General features: G+C 34.0%; 1 pseudogene; it reads left to right on the top strand.

Annotated features, from left to right (window-relative positions):
- Positions 1-4,240: 4,240 nt before the first annotated feature.
- Positions 4,241-4,391, top strand: LOC123827655 (annotated as a pseudogene).
- The last annotated feature ends 12,441 nt before the right edge of the window (positions 4,392-16,832 follow it).

The following is a 16,832-nucleotide window of genomic DNA, read 5'->3' as shown; positions in this document are numbered from 1 at the left end:
GGAAGCCCGGGACTATTTAAACCCCGGGAGAGTGAGGATCGGTGCTCAGAGGATTTGGATGTTAGCCACCCCCTCTGGGCCCCCGGGTAATAAAGTTCGTGCTTCATTATCTCCCTGAGTGTGGGTGGATTTTCCACAACAGGTTCACAGGCCAGCACTCAATCCACTGAGCCACACCAGCCAGGGTTATTTTATTTTTTATTTCAAATATCACATTGTACCCTTCCCCTGTCCTACTCCATTTTACCTTCTTCTTGCCCTTTCTTATTTTCATTTTAAATTTTATTTTCTCCCTTTCTATGCTTTGGTTTTATTCCATACTCTTACTATTTATCCTCCCTCTTTCTTCTCAAAATCATTTCTCTTTCTTTTTGTCAGCTCACATTCTTTTTTCCCTTTCATATAATATTCTTATTTTCTCTCTCCTTTCATTAATTGTTGTTTGTTTGGCATGACTATTGTAGATGTTGCTGTTTTTCTTCAATTTTATTCTTATTCGTTCACTATTTTTATTTCAGACCTCATAAATTACTCTCCCCCATCTTACTCCACTTTTTCCTTCCTGCCCTTGCTTATTTGAGTTTAGAATTTCATTTTTTTTCCTTTCTTAGCCTGGTTCTATTCCTTACTCTTATTTCTCCTCTTTCTATCCTCTCAAGTTCATGCTTTAAATGTAGACATCCCATATTCTCTTTTTTATAATTTTTTATTCTCTTTCCATCTTTATTAATCTTTGCTCATCTGTCATTGTTATTGACCCCATGTGTATTTCAATTTCATTCCCATTGGTCCATTTAAAAAATTTTTATTTCAAACCTGATATTATACTCTTCCTTTTTTTTACTCCATTTTGCCATTAGCCTTAACTTTTGTACTTACATTTTAAATTTATTTTTTGTTCTCTGTCACCTTGATTCTATTACCTACTCTTATTATTGCTCCTCCCACTTCCCTCTTAAAATCATTTATCTCTCCTTCAGTAATCTCATACCCTTTTGTCCTACCTTATAATATTTTAATCTCTCTCTACCTTTACTAATCTTTCTTCATTTTTTGTTGATATTGCTGATGTGGTACGGGACAATTTTGCTGGCATGCGTTTGGTTTTCTGTGTAGTTTTGATTTGTTCTGCCAGCATCTGTACAACAGCAGAGAGAGTTGGTAAGGTTTGTGACTCTCAGTAAGCCAGCCAGAGGGAAGAACCCACTGAAGAATAAGCCATCAATAATTAATGCTGAAGTACAACAAGAGAGCCCACACAAACTGAATAAAGAGCATCTCTAGAGCATCTAGATCAGGAAGTCAAAGAAACTGTACCAATGAGTCCCACAAAACTCCTACCACATAAGGCCATGCCACATAGATAAGCAGTCAAGCAGAACAATCTGAGATGCAGAAATACAAAAAGAAAAAAAAAGGAGTCACCTACTATTGGGAAAGAAACAGAGTTAAAAACCCCAATCAAAAGGAAATGAGGAATCCCCAGAAAAAGAGCTAAATGAAATTGAGTTAAACAATCTATCAGACATACATTTCAAAATAAAATAAAGATTATAAGGATGTTCAAAGAACTCAATGAAAACTTCAAGTAACTTTATGGGAGTTACAAGGAACTTAGTTGGAACTATAGCACCCTGAAAAAGGATATAGAAAGTATGAATAAGAACCAGGAGGAAATAAAGAAAACAATATCTGAAATGAAGAATACACTAGAAGGAATTAAAAGCAGACTAGATGAAGCAGAAGACTGAATCTGCTGCTAGAACACAAAGTAGAAAAAAAGACCCAGAGTAAAAAAAAATAAGCAAAAACAAAAGACTTTTAAAAAATGAAGGTAGTTTAAGAGAGTTGGATAACAAGAAACATAATAATATTCATATCATAGGAATACAAGAAGGAGAAGAAAAATAAAATAATCACAGGAAACTTCTATAACTTGGTGAGAGAAAAGTCACACAAGTGCAGGAAGCACAGAGGGTCCCAATCAAGATGAAGCCAAAGAGACCCACTCCAAGACACATCAGAATTAATGACAAAATCCAAAGACAAAGAGAGAACCTTAAAGGCAACAAGTGAGAAATAACTAGTTACAACCAGGAGAGCTCTAATAAAGCTTTTAGCTGATTTCTCAACAGAAACACTATAAGCCAGAAGGGACTGGAACACAGTGTTTCAAATAGTGAAAAGCAAGGACATGCAACCATGACTACCCTGTACAGCAAGCTGTCATTTAAAATGGAAGATGAAATACAGATCTTCCCAGACAAGGGAGGACTAAAAGAGTACATCTCCACCAAGCCAGCACTACAAGAGGCATTAAGAAACAGTGATAGAGAGAGAAAGAGGAACACAAGTACAAAGGGAAAAAAGGCAATGAACAAGTACCTATCAATAACAACCTTAAATGTAAATAGATTAAATGCTCCAATCAAAAGGCATAAGTTTGGCTGAGTGGATAAGTAAACACAGTCCCCATATATGCTGTACACAAGAAATCCACCTCTGAATAAATGATCTACAAAGGCTGAAACTGAAGGGATGGAGAAAAAAAAACATTCCAAGCAAAATGGACATGAAAAAAAAAGCTGGGGTAACAATACTTAGACAAAACAGATTTCAAAACAAATGCCATGACAAATGACAAAGAAGATCACTACATAATACTTAAGTGAGTTGTCCAACAAGAGGATATAACCCTTGTAAACATATATGCATCAAACATAAGAGCACATAAATATATAAGGGAAATCTTGCAGAACTTTAACAAGGAATTTAACAGAAATACAGCCTTCCTAGGGGAGTTTAACAGCCCACTATTAACAATGGATAACAATGGATTATTAACAAAATATCAAAAACAAACAAAACAAAAAATCAAAAAGGATACCGTGGTATTGAACAACACTCTAGATCAAATAGACTTAATTGTGTTGACAGAACATTTTATCCTAAAGAATCAAAGTACACATTCTTTTCAGACACACATGGACTATTTTTAAAGACAGAGCACACAGTAGGACACAAACAAGACTCCACAGATTCAAGAAATATTAAAGTCATATCAAGCATGTTCTCAGATCACAAAGGTTTGAAACTATAAACCAACCTCAAGGAAAAAACTCAAAAAACATTCAAATACATAAAGGCCAAATGACATGCTCTTAAATAATGAATAGGTTAACAATGAAATCAAGGAAGAAATCAAATAGTACCTGGGAAGAAATGAAAGTAAACACACAACAACCTAAAACCTATGGGACACAGTGAAGGCCGTCCTAAGAGGGAAGTTCATAGCAATACAAGTCCACCTCAAGAAGATAGAAAAATCCCAAATAAACAACTTAACCCTACAGCTAAAAGAACAAGAGGGGTAACAACAAATATAGCCCAGAGCAAGTAGAAAGAAGGAAATAATCAAGATCAGAGCAAAATTAAATGACATATAGACTAAAAAGAAATAAAAAATTAATGAATCCTGGACATGGTTCTTTGAAAAGATAAACAAAATTGACAAAGCTTTAACCAGACTCAACAAGAAAAAAAGAGAGCAGACCCAAGTAAATAAAACTGGAAATAAAAGAGAAGTAACACTTCATACCACAGAAATTAAAAGGATTGCAGGAAATTACTATGAACAACTATATGCCAAGAAACTGGACAACCTATGTGAAATGGACAAATTTCTGGAGACATATATTCTCCCAAAATTGAATCAAGAAAAAGCAGCACACCTGAACAGATAGATTCATAACAACAAGTAAAATTGAAGCGGTAATCAAAAACTCCCAGCACAGTATAGCAGTGGACTAGATGGATTCACAGGCAATTTTTACCAAACATTTCAAGAAGCACTAGCACATATCCTTCTCAAACCATTCCAAAAAATTCAAGAAGAGGGAATGTTTTCAACTTCTTTTTATGAAGTGAGTATTATCTTAATTCCAAAATCAGGTAGAGAAACACACAAAGAAAACTATAGGCCAATATATCGATGAACATAAATGCTAAAATCCTCAACAATATATTGACAGTCTGGATGCAGCGACATATTAAACAGATAATACACTGCAATCAAGTGGAATTTATCTAAGGGATACAAGGATGGTATAACATTAGAAAATCATAAAACATACACATCACATAAAGAAAATGAAAGACAAAAATCACATGATCATATCAATAGATGTTGAGAAAAACATTTGATAAAACCCAGCACCCATTTATGATAAAAACACTCAACATACTTACCTGGCAAGGGATATACCATAATCATGAAGGTGGTTTTCCCAGGGTGAGATCCTGGGTATGCTGACTCCTGAGATTTCCCTAAATGTGGGAAACTTGACTGCATAATTTTTGGTAGTGGGGGACTACATTTATGCTTTTCTCTGAAAAGAAAAAAAAACACTCAGCAAAGTGGGAATGGAGGGAGCACACCTCAATGCAATGAATGTCACATACAATAAACCTACTGCCAATGTCATACTCAATGGGCAAAAACTAAAAGCATTTCCCTTAAGATCAGGATCAAGACAAGGATTCTTGCTCTCACCACTTCCATTCAATATAGTACTTGGAGTTATTAGTGATTAGACTACAAAATAAATAAAAGGCATTCAAATTGGGAAAGAGGAGGTAAAACTGTCATTGTTCGCAGATGATATCAGAATGTACAGGAAACCCTGTAGTCTCTATCAAATACCACTCAATTTATTAAGTTAATTCCACAAAGCAGTGGGATACAAAATCAATATTCATAAATTGATGGCATTTCTGTACACCAACAATGAATTATCAGAAAGAGAAACTAAGAAAACAATCCCATTTACAGTGGCAACATGAAAAATAAAGTACGTGGAAATAAATTTAACCAGGGATGCAAAAGAGTTATAATCAGAAAACTATACAACACTAAAGAAAGAAATTGAGGAAGATACAAATAAATGGGAGCATATACCATGTTGATGGATTGGAAGAATTAACATCATTTAAATGTCTACACTACCCAAAGAAATCTATAGATTCAATGCAATTCCTATTATAATACCAATGGTATATTCCACAGATATAGAACAAATATTCCAAAAATGTATAAAAGTGAAAAAGACCCCAGACAGCCTCAGCAATCTTGAGAAAGAAGACCAAAACTAGAGGGATTACAATATTTGATATCAAACTATATTACAAGGCCACTATAATCAAGACAGTCTAATATTACCATAAGAACAGACACATTGATCAATGGAACAGAATAAAGAGCCTAGAGATAAACCCATGTCTCTATGGTCAATTAATTTTGACAAAGTAGGCACAAACTTACAATGGAGTAAAAACAGTTTCTTCACTAAATGGTTTTGGAAGGACTGGATAGTATGGGCAAAAAAAAATCCCCAAAACTAGACCACCACCTTATACCATATACCAGACTAAACTCAAAATGGATAAAGGACTTAAATGTAAATTGTGATATGATAAAAGCCCTATCAGAAAACATAGTCCATAAAATTTCAGACATCCTGTACTACCAATATTTTTGGTACTCTCTCTCCTAGGGCAAGGGAAATAAAGGGAACATTAAACAGATGGGACTACATCAAATTGAAAAGTTTCTTCATGGCTAAAGAAATGATCATCAAAATGCAAATGGAACCAACTGTATGGGAACCAAACTGTATGAAAGAACATATCTGTCAATGACATACTGAACAGGGGGTTAATCTCCTAAACTTATAAAGAACTCACATGACTCAACAGCATGAAGATAGACAGCACCTGAATAGACACTTCTCTAAAGAGGACATACAGATGGCCCACTGACTTATGAAAAGATGCTCAGCATCATTAGCCATCAGAGAGATGCAAATTAAAACCACGGTGAGATATCATCTCACACCAATCAGAATAGTCATCACTAATAAATCAGGAAACAACAAGTGTTGATTAGGGCATGGAGAAAAGGACACCAAGTACACTGTTGGTGGGAATACAGACTGGTGCATCTACTGTGGAAAACAGTATGGAATTTCCTCAAAAAATTAAAAATGGAACTGCCTTATAACTCAGCAATTCCTCTTCTGGGAATATATCCTAAGAATCTTAGAATACTAATTCAGAATAACTTATGCAACTGCATGTTCATAGCAGTGCTATTTATGATACCTATTTGTTGGAAACAGCCCAAGTGCCCAAAGGCAGATGAGTGGATTAAAAACTGTGGTACATTTACACAATGGAATACTATGCAGCAATAAGAAAAAAGGAAGCCTTGCTTTCTCAACAGCATAGATGGAGTGGAGGCTATTATGCTAAGTGAAATAAGCAAGTCGGTGAAAGACAAATACCATATGGCCTCAGTTATACCTGGAATCTAATGAACAACATAAATTAATGAGAAAATAGAACCAGAGATATTGAAACATAGAACAGACTGATAACTGTAGGAGAGGAGGTAATGGTGGATGAAAGGGGGAATGGCTTAGTCAAAGAACATGTATGAGTGACTCATGGACATGGACAATGGAGAGGGGATTGACTATGGGTGATAGTGGTAAGCTGATGGAAGGGGGCTAAAGGGAAAATTATAGGGAGAACTGTAATAGAATAAACAAAACAAGAAAGTAGAGCAGAGAAATTTTTTTATGAATGGGAAAAATGAAACAATTGAAAAATAATAATATTCCTTTTACAGAGAAATATTTTCTTACTAGCCAGACTACATTTCAAATAGATTATTTTACAGTCAAGTGTTATTTGTGCACAGGAGGGCATACTTATGATTACTTTTACTTTGCTTCTCAGTAAAGGCATTAATCTTGTGAATTAATTCCATACCAACCTATCAGTCATTAAATAATTCTTAAATATAGTTTTACTTTTATATCATGGGCCTATGATATCTCATTTTTAATGATTTTTCACTTCTGAAAAATGGGTCTTTCTAAGAAATGAAGTTTGCTTTTTATTTGTATCTATAGTAGTACTGACTCAGTGTGCTGTATTTATGATATATTGACCTGATATGCTATTTTTCAATGCTTGGTTATAACTAGTCATGTCATCTATCCTCCCCTAGAGAATTAGGGCTTATCTGTGAGGTTAGCTTTCTTCTAGGTGCTTTATCATCTCACCATTATTTAACTAATATTAGATTCCTTTTCTGCTCCTTTCTGCATGGATATCAATATGTGGCCACCAAAACCTATCTGTAGATTTTGGCATAGTACCTCTTTCACTTGAGGAATTACTATGTTTACTCATATTAAACACTATTTATTTTTCTTACCTGCAAAGAATAAGATATGCAGATATGATCTAGTAGGTTCGTTGGTAACTCTCTGACAGTATTTTCTAGCAACAACAAAATGTTCCAGATGCATCTGATTTATTTTTTGTGTCAAGTCACGGAAGCACTCTTCAACAATTACAAATTGACATTATCTGATATTTTTAAATTGTTATATTACTGGCTCATAGTAAGGACATAAATAATGCTTGTAAACTTATGTGAATATAATTATAATAATACAAACAAAAATATAAATACTACTTTTAGATGTTATTATGTATTGGGCACAATCTAAATGCTTTTAAGACTCACATTTGAATCTGTAAACAAGCAATAAGATAAGTTACTAAAGAACATCAAAGACTTCCTGAAAAATAATTTTAAGTTAAATTCTGAAGAAGCATCACAATATGTATTAAGCAGACATTTTGATACTACTAAACAATTTAGGAAGAGCTACAGTTAGCAATTACATATTTCTATTTTTAGCACAATTTTATAAAATGAACTTAAAATTTACATTTGTTGTGTTTGTTCAGGATTGGAGAAGTTGATTCATTTGAAGTTTGAAATTAATTAAATGTTGATATTTGAAAAATAAATGGCTTGCACCCAATTTCTGTTTGTTTTCTTCTCTATAGCATACCCCCTAAATTATCATTACCTCATTAAATAAAGTACTAATTTTACCTGAATATTTTTTGTAATTTTAAAAATATTACCTAGTGTTGGGAACTTTGGTCCATTCACACACATATATACAGCTACTCAAATTTTATCCAGCCCTCATATTGAGAAGAAGAGAAAAACACCCTAGATTCAACAAGAAGGAAATGGTGGGGGGAGAGAGAGAGAGAAAAAAAAGAGAAAATTTGACATTGACTTTAATTCTAGGAGAAAAGGAGGACAAAGTAGTTAGATGAAATGTACTCATATTTGATTATTCAATAAAGAAAGGGGTTTGCATGACTAGCATTAAACAGAAGTTGAGAGAGAAGGAAAGAAGGAGTAGACTAAAATTTTCCATAGAGTGGGAGGAAAGCTACATATGATGGACAAGATATAAAGAAAGGATAAAAATGCTGTGGTGCTGATAACAGCCAAGATTGCTGGTGACAACAGAATGACTACCAGCAGACACGATGACAGAGTAGAAGACAGTTTAGAATGATGACACAATATTTGAACAGTTTCTCAGCCTGAGGATGGGGACACAATGTGGTATTCTCAAGTGCATCCAGAATCTTTTCTGTCAATCATAAGAGAGGGATGAGTTTGGAATTAGTGATTACTTGAACATTAATATTTACTAAGGGTACAAGTCTCTCTTACCAGAAGGACCTTGTCTAAGTAAATCCTGATACAGTTGTGGTTCAAAAACATTAAAAATGTAGTTTAACTATTACATTGCCATATTTATATAAATTATTTTTAATTAAGTGTAACATTTTGGACATCATATCACATGTATTTTAAAAAATACCCCTTGAGTCCTATACAATAGTATTGATGTATTTAATACAATTGGCTGATGTTTTTAATATACCTTTCATTTAAAAAGTATAATTTTTGATAATGAACAGGTAAAGAGAAAAATTAGTATGTTTTTAAAGTAAGATACTTGGGTCTAAACTACATCTAAAAAAACCTGTGTTTTATGAAACTTCTTTGGAATGGTTGGTGTAAAAGGATAGAAACAATAGATGAGAAATTGTGGAGCATGGACAGCAAAACGTAGACTGGCCTAAAGAACATGAAGAAGCCAAGACATTTAGCAATTTATAATTACTACAAAGGGTAAAATTTAATTGACAGTAGTGATTGGTTAATAAATCTGCAATTATGAGGAATTTAGAAAGCATATGCAATTAGAGGCAGAAGTCATAACAGAAGAAATGAAAATGTTAGGAAAGCAGATAGTAAATTCATTGAAGATAGAGATGGGAAACTGAGACAAAATAGTTCCTAAATTTTAAAATTGTATCTGAAATGGTCTCAGAGGACAAATACATACACACACACGTACTTATGACCACACATGAATACACACACACATACACTCATTCATGAATATAGGGTGGTGGTCAAAGCAGTGATACAGGAGGTAGATCTGGAGTTAGAATGGTATCATACTCCAGAGAAGCCACTTTAGCAACAATTCTAACCTCATCTAGTTTATCTGCTTAGAAAATAATAAACAGTCAACAAATGATTGTCCAATGTTGCTTTTGTTATTATCATTTATGTCACTGTTAGCATAATTAAAAATAAGTCAAGAAAATTTAATTTTAAGAATTAAAAAAATGATGACAGCCTGCATAAGGATGAAGACTAAAACTCATTTGATAACCACAGGAAAGTTAAAAGCCTTGCTACTTAAATATAGTCCAGAACCAGCAGCATAAGTGTTACCTGGGCACTTGTTGTAATGTAAAAATTTCAGGACCGTGCCAGACCCAGTGACTCAGAATCTGCATTATGACTAGGATTTCAAGCCATTATTATGCACCTTAGATTGAGAAGTAGTGAAATAGTTTACCAAGTATATCTAACTACATAACATGTAAAGATCCTTAAAAATATATTACACATTATAAAATTCATAATTAGAAAGATTCATAGAGATCTTTTAATTCAAAGACTATGTTATACATTCTGAGGAAATTGAGACCCAGAGGAGTTAATTTATTGCTTCAATGTTACATGGCTAGCTTGTTATAACTGCTTTAATAATAATAGGTTGTTTCAAAATAGTTTCACTTAATTTTTAACATTTGAAAAACATAATGAAACTTAGTCTTATACTAATATTATATTTTTTCTAGCTAATATATAAATAGAAAAAAGAAACAAAATCACAATGTGTAATATAGAAAAAATCTGGCATAAGTATCTATAAATTGACTAACATATATAAAACTGCTTAAATGTGTATGTGTGTGTGTATATATATATCCATATCCATATATATGTACATACTTGAATTATTTTTTTAGGGCTACCATAACAAAGTATCACAAACTTGGTAGAATAGATAAGAGAAATAAATTTATTACCTCAGTTTTGGACACGAGAAGCCTGATATCAAGGTGTCAGCAAGATAGGTTCATTCTGAGAAATGTGAGAAATACCTGTTTCATGCTTCTCATTCAGTGTCTGGTGGTTTGCTGGCAGTCTTCTGTGTTCCTTGCCTGGTAGAAACATCAGCCTATCTCTGCTTCACATTCACATGGTATTCTTCCTGTGTGTGTATGTATCCCTGTCTCTGGATTCCCCCTTTTTATAAGGACACCAAACATACAGGATTACAGATCACTTTAATGACCTCATTTAACTTAACTAATTATATCTGGTGCAACAAACCTATTTCCAAATAAGGTCACATTCTGTAGTACCAGGGATGAGGATTTTAAAGTATTAATTTTGAGGGGACATAATTCAACCTGTAACACCAGGCTTTAAATATCCTTTAAAAAAAGAGAGGACCTGTTATTGAACTTCAAATTTGAAAGTATAATCAGTAGCTGCTAAAATAAATTGGAATCATAAACTTTTTAAAATTAATATCTTTCATTCTTATTTAAAATAGTTGTATTAAGAATAAGAAAATGATTATTACAAAAACTTTTAAAAAGTCTCTTAATTTATCCTTAAATATATTTATGTATGTAAAAGAATAATACATAATCAAGCAAGTGAAAAACAATTGTTACACAATTATTTTCAAAATTCAAGTTTTTATACCACTTTCAGCATATTTTTATTTTTTTTTAATTTTTTAAAGATTTTATTTATTTATATCTAGAGAGGGAAGGGAGGGAGAAAGAGAGAGAGAGAGAAACATCCATGTTCGGTTGCTGGAGCCTGTGGCCTGCAACCCAGGCATGCGCCCTGACTGGGAATCGAGCCTGCGATGCTTTGGTTCGCAGCCCGCGCTCAATCCACTGAGCTATGCCAGCCAGGCCTCTTTTTTAGCATATTTTTAATCTGAAGCTAATACAGGGAGCTTGCTGGGGAGAAAGGAGTGGTCACAGGAAATGATGAAGGCAGCAGGACTAAAGCCACAATGCAGGACAGATTTCCATACCCCCAGTAAAGGGTAGACACACCAGGACAGCAACGTTATTTTGCCCCAGCAACTGATCAAGCACGGGGAGTGATTCCCACCCGGGCAGAGACGTTGTATAGTGCTATCAAGAATGATTGAAGGGGGGGGACTCTATCTCCTTCTGGTTCCCCATTGAATGGGAAACAAGATGTCACAGCAACATGTGTACCATGGAGTTTGTCGTGGTGGCAGGGGTTGGGCAGACTTGCCAGTCTAAATTTACAGAATTGGCTGGAGTGCTGAATGCTTCCAGAGCCCATGGAATTTTTGGCCCAGAGATTTAAAATAGAAGAAGGGCAAAGTGTCAAGCTTTCTCCTTTCTCTAGTATCCTCTGTCCCACCTGTGCATTCGTGGACTGGCAGGCTCTGGAAACCGCCCTTGTCTAGCAGTGGCCCCGGGCCCCTAACCACAGGAAGCTGCCACAGTTGCATGGCTGTGCATGCTGCATGCACTCAGACTCCAGGAAAAGGCCTAAAGCCAGACTGTGACTGGAAGCAAGCTAAGCTGCCTGGATAATCATGCTGCAGTAGCCTGCATTTTCCAAGTGACGGCATTTTTAAATTGCGAAAGGAACTCTGGGTGCAGTTTTGGATTGCTCTGGTAGAGAGTGGAGAGGTTATTTTTCTCTAGCTCTTCTGGAGAGGAGGGTCTCTGAGGTGAAGCCTGTCATTCTTCCAAAATTATGTAGCTTTTGAATAAAAGACTCCTTTCTTTTTTCACCAAACCTCTGCCTCTGGAATTTATGGGCTGTAGGCAGCAGAGCCCCATCTCTGTTTGGTAACAAAGCTTTACAATTGATTACTCTAAACTGACTTCTATCTGTAATAATTATAACAATAAGATATTCATTTCTCCAGCTAATATCTTACTGAATTGAAGTTCACATGTTTTGGGAGGAACAGAAAAAAATCTGTTAAGTATAATCAAAGAAAAGATAGTATTGCTATGCATACATTCTCCTAAAAGATTTTCAGAGGTCACTCTCTTCTATCTTCCTCTCCACCAGTGTCTAATCAATACCAAAATCCATATTAATTTGATTTCTTCACTATCTTTCTATTCTAGATCTGCCATAATCACTTTAATAATCTTTCACTCTTCTCTGTATATCAGTTTTTTGCACTTCAAATTTGTCTGTATATTAGAACAAAATTGTCTTTCTAAACCATAAATAGGATCATGTCATTCTCCTGATAAAATTCTTCCAAGATCCTATGGGATACCCTTAGAGAATGTGAACTATGACACCAAATGTCCAGCATTGGAAGCTTCTTTTAAAATCAATGAGCTGAGTGAACTTGATTTTGGAAAAATGTATTTGTTCTTACTATGTATCAATATCTTTACCTGTGAAGCAGAGATCATTAAAAGTATTACCTGCTTTATGTGGTTATTGTGGGGAATAAACATGTAATGTGTATAAGTCATTAAAGGACTTCAAAACCTCATCAATCAAAACCTGCCATTACTGAGAACTTCATATAAAACTTTACTAAGTAGATGTGATCAAGGAGTTTTTAGCTCTTAAATTAAAAAAAATAAATATACTACTAATAATATCAGACCTGGTTCTGAAGGCACAAGATCCCTGTTTAATGAAAATCATCCTAGTGTCAGCCACTCTTCAGCCATAATTGTATCTTACACCTATTTTCACTGTAAAACATATTCTTGTTTGGATAATAAAGTACATGGTGAGTTTATTGGTGTTCCCAGTTGCTCATTCCACAAACAGATAATATACATGCACTTAAGAATTTAAATGAATTCATTAGTTAGACATGATATGACAATTTCAAAATGATTCCATCTAATCCAGTGTACTCCTTGTTCAGATTCAGAAATAATAGTAGTAGCTAAATCTCAAGTTGAGTCTGCTGCTCTCTGTACTCTAATACAGTTTAACATCTTTACAGATGCCAATTAATTAAATTCCCAGAATAAGCCTATGATGAAATATGGGCTATTACTATCTCTATTTTATGGGAAAGCATATTGAGAATTTAAATAACTTACTTAGGTGTCACAGGCAGTCATTAGCAAAGCCATAATTCCACCTCAGGCAGTTAACTCTTGAGTCCAAGCAGAGCATTCTACTTCACTGCACTGCCTCTGTACATAGGAAGTTAATGTTCTCTAACTAAAAGTGGTGCCATGTATGTCAGAATAAACATTCTCCAAAGACCTTGGTCTTTCCAAGTTCTTCTCTGTCTTTTCCTTAGTTCCGAAGGAGATTTGCTGAGATCTCAAGTGACTTTAGTATGGCATACTTATTTAGTTGCTAGAAGTTGTTTATTTCATTCTCTTTTTAAAATCTATAAATTACTTTTTTGAATTTTCAGCAATATAAAATATGCATATAAGTTAATGATTTATTGATAACCATGTTCTATGTCTCTCTGGAAACACATTTGGTAAATGTATAATCTCTTCCTTGACGGCTTTAGGATATCTAAGACCTGATGGCCCTTGCCAACTAGCATCATTTATTGTTTTTTCCTAAAGCAAGAGCAGATCTGTAAACAAGTGCACTGAGAATAAATTTCAAAGTCATTTACATAACTTCCAAAATCATCTATGCTTGGTTTATGATTACATATTCACTCTCTTTGCTCCCAACTACTTCTCATGGCCCCACAGAGGTCTCTTCCATTCTTTGATAGTGATTCTCTGTCTCTAGTTTTTGAGAGCTTGAAATTAGTGTTTTCTATCCTTGCCAGACTCTCGACTACCTTCTTTGCCTGGATAACTCCTTTTTTATCTTAAGATTTCAGTTCACGTGAAACTTATTTTGTGAGTCCTTTAGTTCTTTGCCAGATGCTTCCCTCATGTCAACTGAACTTCTCAACCTAAGTCAGCAGGACCACAGTACATGACTCTCTTATGTACTCTCCACTTCTCCCAGGCACTTAATCAGAGTAATTACCTACTAACTTATTCTAGTCTCTTTTGTATATGTTATACTTCATTGGGAGATAACTATTCCATGTTTACTATTGAAATGATTGATGTTAATATATTAACTAGTGGTCAATAAATGTATGCATGGCTTATTCTACTTATTTATCTTTTAGACAGAAGCATACGACCAATGATTCCTGTACTTAAATTATTTACATGCAACAACAACATAACAATAATAAATAAAATATATTCAAGTAAAATTTAATGTTAAAAATAAAACATAATATTAATGGAACTAAAATATCACCATGAAAATGATTAATACTGTGTCACATGATAGTTATGCTAACATACATAGATATTGTGACTACTTGCATTTAGCTAAAAAAAGGAAAGAAGTTTGTTGACCTAAAGGATGTTCTGAAGATTCCTCTTTTACTATTTCCCTCTTATGAGTCCTGTTCTAATCTATAACTGCCAGTGTGTTTGGTGTTCACTTAAGGCAATCCAAGAAGTAGCACTGACAAAAAGAAATAAGAAATATATATATCTGTTCTTATGACAGTACCAGACAGTTTTGATTGTATCAGGTATTGTGATCCCTCCTACATTGTTCTTCTTTCTCAAAATTGCTGCAGCTATTCGAGGTCATTTATGGTTCCATATAAATTTTTGAAATGTTTGTTATGTATCTGTGCAATGTATCATTGGTACTTTAATAGGGATTGTGTTGAATCTATAAATTGCTTTGGGTAGTATGAACATTTTGATTAAGTTAATTCTTCCAATCCATGAACATGGTACATGCTTCCATTTGTTTGTGTCTTCCTTAATTTCATTCTTTAATGTTGTATAGTTTTCTGAGTAAAAGTATATTAAATTAAATTGAAGAAACTAAAAGTTACAAAAAAATTAACAACAAAGATTTAGAACCAGAAAGGAATAGCTCAAGAGTCTGCCTCTTGAGATATCTATGTTTTAATCTAGTTCTAATTTTAATTGAAAAGTAAATATTCAGAGAATTGGGGGTGGATAAGAGGAAATAAAGTAAGCCTCTTACTTTTGTAAACATTAATTCATATTAAAAGAATGACAAATAGATATTGTTTGAAAAATAAAATATAATCTTTAACTTTCTAATTTTATATAGCTTGGAATATATTTATTAGATGATTAGTGTAAAGTCATGTACAATAATATGATCTCATTAATTACTAAAAACTACTAGATATATATTAATATCAACATTAAAAGTTACTGTTAATATTACATGAAAATATGTACTGATCTCACTCTTAAAAAAGGAGCATAATCCTTGGTGATTTAGTCAATTCCTGGACAAGTTAGCAAATAGCTAATAAGCATTAGTAATTCCTTTATTCTTATTATTGTCTTCTTTTTTAAATTATGAGTATATTGAACCTGTGGACCTAGAAAATAAAGACTCATTTAACATCATTCCTGAGAAGGAATACATGTGTGGAGATGGATTCCCATGGTTAACTGAGGCCCAAATTTTAAAAATAATAAGAGTCTAGCAGCCATTTACTGACAGGGGCTCTGCACTACTCTGTATATCAGGGAAGAACCTTGGATTGACTTCGCAGCTTCCTGCACTACGGCCTGCTTGTTTATGTCAACACAGTCGACACCTGAGAGAAACCCCGGTTTCACCTTTTTACCAATTGAGACCCACCCCATCAGTTATCATAACTGTACAGTTTGGATACCTTATTTACATAAAATGAATCTAATTAAGAACCTGGGTGGGAAGTTTTGCTAGAAAAGGTGGCCTTTCCTTTGTCTCTGTGTAACAAAATTTAGGTTTTTAGCTGAATCTGTCTCCTGAGCTGAAACCCCTTTTTGCTCAAGTAAATTTTTTTTTATTCATTATTACCTTCTAAAATTAATTTTGGTATTCAGCCTTAAAGTGATTATGTGAAACGTAACAAAACCCAGTAGCAGAATCAAGATTCAAACCCACCTCTTTGTCCTCTTAAGCAATAGACCAAATAATATCTCTTCTTTGAATGATAAGGTGTTCTCAGTTTTTCAAAACTGAATGTAAAAATTGATGCAAAAATATATTTTTTGAAGTAGCACATGTCTATCTAAAAAGACTTCCCATTTTATTTACCACATTATGAAGAAATTAGACCATATTTTTTTCCATTTCTTAATTTCCATTACTTGACCTACTGTATACTTTTTTCTAATATCAAGTATTAAATTCAATGGAAACCCTGGCTGGTGCAGCTCAGTGGACTGAGTGCCAGACTGCAAAACATAGGGTCACTGGTTTGATTCCCAGTCAGGCACATACATGCCTGGGTTGTGGGCTGGGTCCCCAGTAGGGGGCATGTGAGCAGCAACCAAACATTGATGTTTCTCTCCCTGTCTTTCTCCCTCCTTTCTCTTCTCTCCAACAATAAATAAATAAAATCTTTAAAAAATGCAAAGGTAAAATATAAGTTGTACTAAAAATGATTTAGCTCATCAAGCTAAAACAATGTTGAGACAAGAAGCACACCACT

Source organism: Phyllostomus hastatus, unplaced genomic scaffold (genome assembly GCF_019186645.2).
Source record: "Phyllostomus hastatus isolate PE091 unplaced genomic scaffold, TTU_PhHast_1.1 phas_contig_86, whole genome shotgun sequence".
NCBI lineage: Eukaryota > Metazoa > Chordata > Mammalia > Chiroptera > Phyllostomidae > Phyllostomus > Phyllostomus hastatus.
Note: the sequence above shows the minus strand (reverse complement) of the source record. Positions and strands in the feature narration are given on the sequence as shown.